Below are 13,336 nucleotides of genomic sequence, written 5' to 3' on the forward strand. Positions count from 1 at the left end.
CACCATCTATACTGTTTTTGGAGATGTCTTACACAAAGAGGTGGACATCCTCTCAATAAGAATTCGTAACTGTTGTTTGGCTGGTTACCTTATGCTCATGAATCGACTGTTTGAATAGGGTGTGCCACAGTAAAGTGAGAAAGCAAAGTGTGAGCAACAGTCACTTTCCAGATCAACCGCCTTTGCGGTTCACAGAAGTTCACATAAGGAATGTCTTGCTAGTTGTACTTTTACCTGTTGCTAGTATTTTGCATTTCACGCAAACCGCGACTTTTAAAAGTTGTTTATTACACTTCATGTAATAAAAACTGGCTTGCGCTTGTATTTCTTCGAACGAGGTTTTCCTTACTTTCGCACAGTCGCAACATTTGAATAAATTTCTCTGAAGAGAATTTCGCTTCACTTTCTCGTGTTATGTCTACCAGCTGCTTCGTGTATGATTCCAAATGTCAAGGTGTTTCATTAGAAGAGGTTTTACACAATTGCGACCTTTGCACAGTTTAAAATTAGTTTAATTAGTTTTTCGTATGCGTCATGTGTGAAAACAATTTATCAAGGAGCTGCCCTACTCGTACAGTACAGGAGAACACTTTGAACTTTCCTTTCTCTTTTGCGTATTATTAATTCTTTAAAGCGGTCCCCCCAGGGAAAGTTTTGCAAGTAATCTACAGCGGTTTGCAAAAGAGTCACCTGTCGAGAACGCCAACACTGAACGAGGCTGTTCATCAAGCGTGAGGTGAGCATATTCTTTCATATTGTCCGTTCCTTAGGAACTTCAAATTGGGAGTACATTTACACGTAAGATGAGTCAGCCTATATGTGTGGCGACATGTTGCACGTGCCGCCGTGATCGAATCCGAGATCTTGAACTCAGCAAGTCAACACCAACATCAACACCTAGCCAACACGTTCTCTCGTTGTCTCGCCCTAGTTTGTAGGCACGAAATTCTGAGGACGACAACGAAGATAAGGGCCCGCTTGCATGAAGGTTCAGGCAATTCCTCATCTCTACTGTTTGTGCCTTGTTAGTGTACTGTTAGTGGTGCCCTCGGTAGCTTTGGTAATGCTTTGTGGACACGGTACTGCCTTCGACGCTTATCTTTCTTAGAGCACTGGCAAACCTACCGAAGACAGCACTGAGGAGTTGCCTAAACATTCGTTTAAGCAGGTCCAGGGGCGCGTTGCTGGCGAAATAGTGACATCGTGACTCGTCATCGGCATTCGTGGTCGTGATTTTCTCCTTGCTCGAGTGACGAAACACGAAAGATGGCCAGCAACGCGATATTGACACATCGGCATTTCATACCTCCTCTCTGCTTTGTATCATGGCGATAGTCTCGACACCGGATGGTCCAGAGCGAATAATATTTGCGCTTATAAAGCATAAAATGTACAATGCTTGTAATTTATATTGCTTTAAAATCGCTCTGAAAATAAAAATACATGACTGTACGATCTAAATACAACGGCCCCGCACCACCAATGAAGACGAACCAATCACGAGGCAGCAGTGTCGTCTGCTAAGCTTAAGTTTCGTGCGCGCGGCAACACTTGAATATTACTTCGACGCTTTTTGTGAGAAGGATCTTTCTGTCTTTCGGAAACATTTCAGGTGAGACAAATCACTGAACTCTGTTTTACACATTGTCACAAAGTATTTCCAGCACGCATGTTCACAATATTTTCGTTGCAGTCACCATGTCGATGTCAGAGGCTCAGAAGCTGCTGCTTTTGTCTTACATGGAGCAGTCCCCAGAGCTCTGCAACAACAGAAGTTTCATGGCTGGGGAGACAAAGCAGCAGCGCAAAGCGAAATGGGACGCAATTGCTGCCTCTCTTAACGCGATAGGCGGCATCCAAAAGGACGCCACCGGATGGCAGCTCATTTGGAAGAGCTGGAGGTACCGCGTACGTAAAAACGTGCGCGGTAACATTTGCAACATCGGGGGCACTGGTGGAGGGGCAGGTACGGCAGTAAACGCAACGACGGAGCCTGGAGAAGAAGGAGGAACGCGCGTGGTGGACGTGGCTGTGAACCTGCAGGGGTTAGATGCTAGGGTCATGGCCCTGGTGGGGTGGGGTACCCTAGGCGGTATCGCGGGCAGCCACAATGTTGCCTCACAAGGGACTCTTTCACTGACGGATGTCGTCGTCGTTGTAAGAACTCAAAATACATAAGCTATATATTACTGTGCAACCCAGACATATATAGAGCTAGTATACAGGGTGTTTGCTCTAACGTGTCCAGAAATTGTATTTAAAGCGAGCGATAAAAGAGAAACGAGCGCTGCGTTTTCAGCTACTTGACTAAGAAACAGCTGCTACTAGTGAAGCAATACCTGTTTCTTATTCAAGTAGCAGAAAAGTACCACTTGCTTTTTTTTTATCGCTCGCTTTAAATATAATTTCTGGATACGTTTCAGCAAACACCCAGTATATCATTTCCTACTTGCAGAGTGCCCAACCACCAGCGGAAGAGCCTGCAGAAATAGAAGACCCTGTACGGCAAGAAGAGTCTGCATCAGCAGAAGCCCGTACAATGGTGGGCATGTGTTGCAACAGACGAAGGCAGAGATAGTAACGCTGTTTTGTACAGGCTCCTGAACCAACAGGGAGCAGTGGTCTGGTGCAACCTCGCCCGAACAGCCAGCCAGGAACACGAGTTCAACGTCGCAGAAGGCGGAGGGTGCCGATCAACATTGCACAGCAGATTTTAGCGGCTCAGAGAACTCTTGTTGACCGCATTGACCGACTCACCGAGGTAATGTAACAAAGACACTCGTGTCATGACATGTGGCCAGATGAGGCATCCATGTAACACAACAGCAGAAGCACAAGCAATGACATAAGCACCAATGAAAAGTGGAAATTTAATAGATTCCACGTGCACGGCACTGAGGTACTACATACAAATATAAAATAACTGTTACCCAGAATTAGAACTTACACTTGATCATGCACAACGTGAAGAAATACACATACGCACTCTCGCACACAGTGTCAAACTAAGTGATGCGAAAGTGTACATGTTATGCGCTGTCGAATATTGACCATAATGAATGACCTGGTTTATATTGCCACTCAGCGTTCTTCATATTTTTTTTCTCTTGTACCTGCTTCCCAATAGTCTTATACATACATTTTTACTGTAAGGTTAGTAGTTAATGTAAGCTTCAAAGTTCAGTTTCACCCAGTGCGAGCTGTTAGTTTTCTCCTCGTAAACATGATAATTGCATGGTGCTTTAGTGACGGCAATTAAATGCCATGTGGACAGTGGGGGGCCCCCATGGCGAAAAGGGGCCTTCTTATGTTGCTACACGTCCCAAAAATGAGATCACCGTTGAATTATTCCTCCGTTACATCTTAATTGCAAATTTGTTTTTTTTTGCTTTCTCATATAGGCAATGACACCCATCAGCGAGTACTATATATAGTTCTCGCTGATGGGTGTGGTGATGGGGGCTCGGTGATGGGTGAGGCTGAAGCTGGAGAGAATGAGGCAACAAAATGTGCCGTAGTCCGGCAGGTATTCTAGTATGTTGTGTGCTCACCTTGGGTGAGTGAAACATCGTTGCTACAAAATAGCTACCAGCACGGCCTGTGCAAGTGCTGATTTTCGACACTGAAATGAATACGAGGGAAACACTCATAACCAGAGAAGAGAGGACTGAAGCTAACATTTTTAAAAACTGGAAGAAGTTCTTTATAACCTTACTACAAAGTAAAACGTGCAAGCAGAAATAAAGCAACGCAGAAAGGAACACGCATGTTGTGAATACTTGATATATGTTTAAACAGGGCGGAAAACCATTCAGGAGCATTAAATGTGAACTTGCGGAACAAACTGACACGCTTTAAGTGAGAACATTCTCTCGCTGGATATGACTGCAATGCTGTGACGTCCCTCGCCGTGGCCGTAAGGGGGACGGAGCACAAAATTACCGAAGAAAAGGAGATACACTCAACGCGTGGGCACCCGCAGAGGCGAGAAGGAATAACAACCACACACTTCGTCAACTACAACAAGACATGATTTAATGCATAAAAGTAAGCACTACGCCATTATTCAGTTCGTATGATGGATAATACAAATCGCGGCAACAACACACATGATATCAAGCGAAGATGGTATACTTTAAAAGAACAGTTAAACAAAACGCGCGGTTAATGAACAAGTGAATCGTGTCCAAACGTAGGAGACACAACAAGGCGGCAAAAGTCACTGACCCTGACTTTGCGCATCCCGACGACACCACATCTTCACCAGGCCATGGACGATGGCGTGGCAGACGAGCTCTGAAGATGACTTCAGCAGTGACCTACACGGCCGCCTTTCCATGCTGTGGCTTTCGGTTGCTGCTTCCGTCGTTCTTCATCCGCTCTGGTCTCCATTCTTGGTCCACGGCCGGGTCAAACAATAGCGAAGACGGCGACTTGGTGGCAGGCCTACCGTCCCACTTGGAGGCTCGGTCCCAGGAGCTCGGCTGCCGCCCTCGTCGATCCGTCTCTTCGCTCGCCACATCGTCGTCGGGTGCACCTCTTTCCGGTCAGTCACCGCCAGCTGGGCCTCCTGTTCGTAACTTCGGTTGCCCGGACGTCAGCGCAGGTGGAAGGAGACTTCGGGGACGAACCCTCAGGTCGAAGGTGGGTTCCAGGCATCAAGGCGCCGCCGTCGTCCATCTCCCTCCGGGCATCCGTCCGGGCTCCCGCTCTGGATCACATCTCGACGACCCTTTTCTCGGTCCGACCCTCGACGCGAACTACCACTTACTGTTTATGCCACTGTCCCACTCTCCCCCTCTCTCGAAGTCACCCATGGTTTATATAACCTTCCCGCGCCATGACACAGCCCGGGTCAGTCACGTACGCCAAACCAAAAACACACGTGCGTCCGAGACTGCATTCGAAGAACGCTGTAATTGCCACTGCTTCCGTTAACATACAGTTATGCTGCCTTCTACACAAAACCGCCTCTAGGGGAAAACAACACTGTCTAAGGGGGAGCAGATGTCACCCCTCCCACGGAGAGACACTGCGCACATGCTAACTAAAGGTTTATGGTTTCCAACTGTGGGGGAACACGAGCTCTCGCAACCGCTTGGAAGTAACAGGGCGCGCTGCCCCCTTGGTGCTTGGTAATTGGAAAAAGTCTGTGAAACCGATTTTGTCAAGAAACTCGGACCGTCACACTCGCTCACCCCTGAAAGAAAGGATTTTCATAAAGTGAAAATCCGCAAAATACACACCAAACAGTACAAATCGTTGCGTCGGCCACCACAAAAGTTCGGCTACATTCTTCACAAAACACGCACAATGCACAGCCGAATCACGAAATAAAATTCACACACTCACGAAAATGTCCATTGTCCTGTGCTAGGTCCAACAACAAAACTGAACTGAAAACTGAATAATACAATGAACCTGCACGGTCGCGCAACAGATGAAACAATTAAGAGCAGCCGCAAACGCCTCGATAACCGTAGAACGAAACAATAGATTCACGATTCACAGATTACACGCAAACCACACTTCAGATACGTACTGTCTCCGACTTATATGACGCGCAATATACACACTTAACTATCACACAATGAGCAAGAAATATTCACAACATCATCAAATTACTTGTGGACAACTTCCCACAATGAGATACATTCGAACAAATGCGTCATAGTTCAGTCAAATCACCTCGCTGCATCCACAATAAGTCGGATGTGCGGCTACCGAACTTCACATGGTCATCCGACCTGCATACTTGCAGCCAGGCTATTATCTACGCTACTGCAACATATCTTCGCGAATACATGAGACGTGTTCTCTACATTTCTTCTGCCCGAATAACGCCGTGACCGGCGCTCTATTGCAACACTACAGTTCCGTAAACTGTACCTTCCCTCCGTGTGAATAACGTCGCGACGGGTACCCTGCAATGCGGCTAAACAAATTCTAACATTTCATCCGCGCGAACCACGTCGCAACGGGTACTCTACGACGCTAAAAATGCAGCTAAACAACTTCTAACATTCCATCCGTGCGAACCATGTCGCCACGGGTACTCTACGACGCTCAACGGTGCAGCCTGCAACCTGTATAATTTCTTCCGCACAAATAACATTACAGCGGGCACTCTATGACACGCTACAGTACAGATCTAAAGGATGGCATTCCTCCTCCCCGCTCGAGGGCAAAAAGGGGTCTCGAACGGTTTCCTCTGCAGACTCACAGGAGCGATCCCACCGCTGCCACCAATTGTGACGTCCCTCGCCGTGGCCGTAAGGGGGACGGAGCACAAAATTACCGAAGAAAAGGGGATACACTCAACGCGTGGGCACCCGCAGAGGCGAGAAGGAATAACAACCACACACTTCGTCAACTACAACAAGACATGATTTAATGCATAAAAGTAAGCACTACGCCATTATTCAGTTCGTATGATGGATAATACAAATCGCGGCAACAACACACATGATATCAAGCGAAGATGGTATACTTTAAAAGAACAGTTAAACAAAACGCGCGGTTAATGAACAAGTGAATCGTGTGCAAACGTAGGAGACACAACAAGGCGGCAAAAGTCACTGACCCTGACTTGGCGCACCCCGACGACACCACATCTTCACCAGGCCATGGACGATGGCGTGGCAGACGAGCTCTGAAGATGACTTCAGCGGTGACCTACACGGCCGCCTTTCCATGCTGTGGCTTTCGGTTGCTGCTTCCGTCGTTCTTCATCCGCTCTGGTCTCCATTCTTGGTCCACGGCCGGGTCAAACAATAGCGAAGACGGCGACTTGGCGGCAGGCCTACCGTCCCACTTGGAGGCTCGGTCCCAGGAGCTCGGCTGCCGCCCTCGTCGATCCGTCTCTTCGCTCGCCACATCGTCGTTGGGTGCACCTCTTTCCGGTCAGTCACCGCCAGCTGGGCCTCCTGTTCGTAACTTCGGTTGCCCGGACGTCAGCGCAGGTGGAAGGAGACTTCGGGGACGAACCCTCAGGTCGAAGGTGGGTTCCAGGCATCAAGGCGCCGCCGTCGTCCATCTCCCTCCGGGCATCCGTCCGGGCTCCCGCTCTGGATCACATCTCGACGACCCTTTTCTCGTTCCGACCCTCGACGCGAACTACCACTTACTGTTTATGCCACTGTCCCACTCTCCCCCTCTCTCGAAGTCACCCATGGTTTATATAACCTTCCCGCGCCATGACACAGCCCGGGTCAGTCACGTACGCCAAACCAAAAACACACGTGCGTCCGAGACTGCATTCGAAGAACGCTGTAATTGCCACTGCTTCCGTTAACATACAGTTATGCTGCCTTCTACACAAAACCGCCTCTAGGGGAAAACAACACTGTCTAAGGGGGAGCAGATGTCACCCCTCCCACGGAGAGACACTGCGCACATGCTAACTAAAGGTTTATGGTTTTCAACTGTGGGGGAACACGAGCTCTCGCAACCGTTTGGAAGTAACAGGGCGCGCTGTCCCTTTGGTGCTAGATAATTGGAAAAAGTCTGTGAAACCGATTTTGTCAAGAAACTCGGACCGTCACAATGCCACCATGCTGTTATTCAGAAACCTCACACAACGTGGATAACTCGATATCATTGTCATCATGTATCTCTCTCTCGATTTTGTTGCATTATATGAAACATAAAATATTACATATACTACTTGCAGACCTAGTTATAAGTTATCCAGAAGCTACTTACAAAGGTGAAATCACCAGCATATTTACAATACTGAATATTTTAGCAGCACTGCAAATGGAAGAAATTGTAAAGTATCAGAAATATTGCCTTATTATCTGGCTCCTTCTAGACAGTCCCCTGGTTACAACAGATAAATCATCGGCTTCGTCGATGTCTATATCCAACGCTTCTGCACTGTTATCCTTATAGTTCTCTGGTTCTTCCTCATATGCTGGCTCAGGAGTGTTGTATTTGTGGCACATGTTGTGCAGAATTCCACATGCTGTTATTATGTTGGAGGCCCGATCTGGTGAGAAGTGTAGTGTCCTGTATCGCTGCAGGCATCTGAACCTCATTTTCAGAACACCAAATGTTTGCTCAACTCGGACCCTTGTTTTATGATGGGCTTCATTGTATGCTTCCTCGCTACTCGTTGCAGGGCTTCGAACTGGGGTCATGAGCCAGGGCTCAAAAGGATAGCCGAGGTCACCTGAGGGAAAATAAAGAGCAGAAAACTGAAGACACGTCCTATGTGATCATACAGCTGCATGGCAACATGTGTATATATGTATATAGTGTACTTTCAATATTTCTTGCTTCGTGACAAACACATTGTGTGCACACCATATTTTAGTTATCGTCCTACATTTGTCATATGTGCGAGGGCATACAAGGCATACATTTCACCTGTGTACAGCATTTTGTATATATTTAAATTTCAATAAACATTAACATCACTTCTCGTAATGTCTCTTAAAATGCAATTCCATTTTGTCTTTCGGCATAGCAGACTCTCATAAATTGAAACCCCAATTTCGTTTGAATTAGGTCATTTTTTTGTCAGTGACAGTGAAATTTCGAGCCATGTGCACAGCATTTTGCATACATCGCCCCTAATTTTCTGAAAGGCCTTCTAAAGAATAATCCGTTACTCATGCTCCCCTTTATTTTATCGGCCCTCTTTTTTGTGAGCAGATGTGCAAATGAAGTGAGAACGTAGTGAGCATGAGCGAGTGAAAATTTCTAGCACTGACTTCTGTACACATGCTGCCCAGAAAACACCATAGTTGCGCAATGGTGTCGCACAGCTATGGTGCAACACCATTGATTGACAATGTTGAATGACATATAACTATGTTATTGTAAATACATAGGTTGCTTGTATCAATTATTAACAACAGATAAACATTTTCTAAAACGTTACATGTCGGAAGGGTATGTAGAACAGTGATTATAGTCATGCTATTCTTCATGCATTAAACAATGCATATTGGTGATACACATCCTCGCTCGGATTGTTTATTTGTGTGTTACCCCTATTTAACCAGTACTGTTCGAACTACAAATCAAAAAGTGGACAAGAATATGAATATGTGTAGTGGAAGCACTAATACTGTTGCCATTATCAGGGTTTCTTCATTCTCTTTTGCATCTATGACTTTTACACACCTTCCAAGCTCTACATGAAACATATGAAAAATGAGGCTGAAGATATTTGTACACTCCCGACACAATCACTTGTCGTGCTCCACTTGAAGATCACGTTACATCAGGGTGGGACACAGATTTCTTTGTTGCGATGAGAGGGAAAGGTGATGGCATGATGGGAAAGCCCAGACCTATGGGCTTGCTACTCCCGATGAATGAAACCTGATTACGTGGCTAGTACAATCTAACCACTAGTACTTTAAATGTAACCACTAGTACTTGCACTTCTGAAGCAAGCACTAGTTTACTAGCAGCATAGTGAGCAGCTTTCTGTTGGAGGTGGTTTTGTTTTCTTTTTTCAGTACACAGTCTTGCGCAGATAACTGCTTTCTACGCAAACCAATGTGGAAATATTTTGTTTTCACTGTTTCTTCTCTCGGAGGAGTGGAATGTATACTTGCCTAAAAGCTATTCGCCATCTGCAAACAGTTGAGGAGCCTGGCGACGGATGTCACACAAACTCCATATAGCTGAATCGTGGCAGCTCCCTGGGTAGCATGCATTTAGGTAAAGGATGCGGCGAGTAGCGTCCGACACCTGTTAAAATTTTATGAATATAAAAGAGGAATATGTATGCTAAGCTATCGTATATGAAATCTACCTTACCCCAAGCACGTTGATCGCATGATATCCCTTGTGACCGTAATAATTACCATCCACAAAACGTTGGTCTGTCCTGCATGGAGCCATTATTGAAATCGCTGTCCCATCAATTGCGCCTCAAATGTTAGAGTGCGGTCGGTAAGCATAAGTTTTGCGTGTTTTAGAATACAACATTATGCTGTAAAGTCACGTTGACATACCAAGGCAGCCAGGCAGACCTGCAATCTCGTAAAAGCCTCGTTTGACCCTCAACTTTTCCTCGGGTGACATGGGAAACTTCAGGTATCGCGGGCAAGGTTACGGATGATTGCAGTGCTGACATCATGAATGGCCTCAGACACTGGTCGCTTGCTCGTAAGGAAGTCTTCCTCCTCTGCGGTGTTCCCAAGAAACGCACCAGTTGCGTAAAATCGAAGTGCCATAAGCACCCTTTGTGCAACTGGCAGAGTGGTGCTGCGCCATTGCTGTGCTGTAAACGGACGTAATATTTCATATTCATAAGTACACACACATAGGGGTATAGCCTATAGGTGTATGTACTTTAGGCCTGTGTACTATAGCTGTGTGCAACACAGGGTTATTAACCGTACTGAGACCATAACTGAGAAAACAAGCTCGCCCATTGCAAAAGTCTGATGCAATCGGGCAAACCGACCTCTGCAAAACAAAATAGAAAATCTAAGAGGCGTGAAGCAGAGTGAAACGTTCACTCAAAGGAACTCTGTTTATAAATGAAACCGAGAGGTAAGTATGGGGGCTACGGAGAGCTTCCCTGAAACCGTGAAACAGCAGCTGACCGACGGGCTCTTTATTTTATTTTCCCATTCCTTCTCCCCATAACCGAGCTCAGCCAATACAGTTAGTGAAATAGTACAATACAATTGAAGACTGGTCATTACATTTTACTATTAAAGTATAAATCACATACGCTTGTATTACATATCAATGGTTTCAACTCGTACACATAAATAAATGGTTATTCGATCCGGTTGTGTTCCTTCGTCTACGCTACCAAGGTTGGGGTCTTTCGTTGTGAGATTATAATATCCAGTTATGCTGTTTAGAAACATTGAACTAAGGGGATGTTCAGAGCAAGGGTTCTAAGCATGCACAGTCTCCGGCTCTTACGCTGTACGATGCAGACGCGATACGAACGGTATTAAGAAGCCCTGCAGAAAACCCAGTTTCAAATAATGCTATCTTGTAAACGGGACGTACGATTAGAGATCATACGTTGCTTCAGTTCTAAAGTGAACATGAGAGTACAGTGCTGGACAAAAGTTTACGGAACGCGCGAGCGGCGTATTTTCTCTGGGCAGAGACACCCTAGCGGCGAGCGGAAGCGGGCGAGTCCACGCGTTCAGAGGGATGAAAGAGTGCGCTTGTAGCGGCCCACCGTGGTAGTAGTGGTAACTTTGCTTTTGAGTGCAACGAACGCCAAAATGGCTTCGTTTTCGGTCTAATGCACCGAGCGCGAGTGGCTATCGCGGGAAGGAAGTCTCCCCGCTATCGGAGAGATAACAGGGCGCTAAGATGAATTGAGGTGACAACGGGCTCGCAGTGCCTAGCTTTTTTTTTCTTTTTTTATTAGACAAAAACAGAAGATAAGAGCGTATACCCTTGAACACACACACACAAAAAAAAAAAGAGGCAGGGGGAGACGATACTGTCTCAATACTTAGTCGGCCCCCTTTCGCAGCAATAACTAGGGCCATACGCACAGGAAGGGAAGCGTATAGCCGACGGACAAGGTCCACGTCTTCACGTAGCAAGGACCACTCTGCCTCTATAAATTCCCAGAGTGCGTCCTTGCTCCTTGTAGGCGTCCGTCTCTTGCTCATCCTATTCTTCAGGCTGCCCCAGACGTTTTCGATGATGTTTAAGTCCGGGTTCTGCGCGGCCATGTCAGCTGCATTACGCTGGGGCGTAAAAAAAGAAAAAAAGCTAGGCACTGCAGCCCGTTGTCACCTCAATTCATCTTAGCGCCCTGTTATCTCTCCGATAGCGGAGAGACTTCCTTCCCGCGATAGCCACTCGCGCTCGGTGCAGTAGACCGAAAACGAAGCCATTTTGGCGTTCGTTACACTCAAAAGCAAAGTTACCACTACTACCACGGTGGGTCGCCACAAGCGCACTCTTTCATCCCTCTGAACGCGTGGACTCGCCCGCTTCCGCTCGCCGCTAGGGTGTCTCTGCCCAGAGAAAATACGCCGCTCGCGCGTTCCGTAAACTTTTGTCCAGCACTGTACATACGTCTTTGCAGATCCCCTGCGACAGCGTCGCAAACCTCTCTGGCTGCGTCCTTGCACAGGCGGAACTTGGTAATAAACTGCTCCTCGTCTAGCGCTGTAAAGGCGTCACGGTGTCTGCGAAAGACGCGTGTCCTTTCATCTTCGCATACGCCAGCATCAGCGAGGAACAAATAGATGTCCGCCATGTTGATGCCGATGCTTGTGTGAATGACGAGAGATTTACCGTCACTAAGCTATCGTCATTCCGTGCCGACCTCCTCGCGTCGGCATGACGGCAACGACATGGCCAGCAACGGCATTTCGAGTGCAAGTGTCGAAATAGGTCACGTCATAGGCACGTTGTCATAGAAACACTGCCGAATGCCGACACCCTGAGCTCGCCAGCAACACGCCCCAGGTTTACTTTAAGTGAGGGCACAACACGTGTCAGGGAACGGCAGCAAGAGGATCGACAGGGATTCATAGTAGAGATGTTGGGACATAAAACGGCCGCGCCTAGAACGAAACGACGGACGGAGGTATTGCATTTCCCACCTCCCATAGTCCCTTGAGCTCACTGCGATTTCCTTTTTTTTTTCTTTCTCTCTTTTTTTTTTTTGCACGTTACAGATCTCACGGCTCTATCTACGGGACAACGGCCCAATTTTAGCACTTCACAAAATTTATCATAAAAGCTCGTCAAGGCTGCTAACACAAAATGACGCCGAAGTAAGCAACACCGCAAATAGGTATATGAAGAGTGGAATACGAAGGAGAAAATAACTCTGAACTTAAGAAGATTTTGGGCTCGCTCCTCGCGAAACACCTTGCATATCTAAGTTCATCAGCACAAGTTGCTTAGACAGGACGTCTTCTGCGAGGGACGTTAAACACGGTGTACCATGTGGTGAGCTTTCATCGCCCTCCCTCAGGGAATCTGTTGTGCTGCTTGTTCCTTCGCGTGCGGAACGGACGGGCTGACGCCGTGAGGTTGTGGGAACTGAGGTTTCCACAACAGGAAAGTCCCAAAGCTGCAAAAGCCGATTCCGTGCGGTTGGAAATTTATAAGTATTCATGGCAAACATATACATGGTTCCTAAAACACTGTGTTTATGTGGTGCATACGTGTTTCAGAAAAAAGGCGCAACACAATTGGTCGGCTACAGACGCGTACATGCTCACTCGACAATTGCTCATCGTTGAAGCGCTGAATCAGGTGCACTGCTCGCTGCATTAGCGCGCGCGCTAACGCACACACGCACACTTTTCTGTCACTGCTAAAAACGGGGAATATGCTTGTAAAAATGGAAACGTACTGCTGAAAACGGCTA

The 13,336-nt window shown here is 46.9% G+C and overlaps 1 protein-coding gene and 1 long non-coding RNA gene across 2 annotated transcripts in view; both read left to right on the forward strand.

The window, feature by feature from the left end:
- The first annotated feature begins 639 nt into the window (after nt 1-639).
- The window catches only part of LOC135378881 (uncharacterized), a 57,824-nt gene continuing 45,127 nt past the window's right edge, over nt 640-13,336 (forward strand). The window contains exon 1 of the mRNA XM_064612032.1: nt 640-736. The gene's annotated coding sequence lies outside the window, so the exon portion shown is untranslated. The remainder of the gene's footprint in view (nt 737-13,336) is intronic.
- On the forward strand, nt 2,391-8,648 carry LOC135374251 (uncharacterized). The gene is made up of 3 exons (XR_010416812.1): nt 2,391-2,542; nt 2,597-2,761; nt 8,123-8,648. It is a non-coding gene; the product is annotated as an uncharacterized LOC135374251 (long non-coding RNA).

Source organism: Ornithodoros turicata, chromosome 1, assembly GCF_037126465.1.
Source record: "Ornithodoros turicata isolate Travis chromosome 1, ASM3712646v1, whole genome shotgun sequence".
Classification (NCBI taxonomy): Eukaryota; Metazoa; Arthropoda; class Arachnida; order Ixodida; family Argasidae; genus Ornithodoros; species Ornithodoros turicata.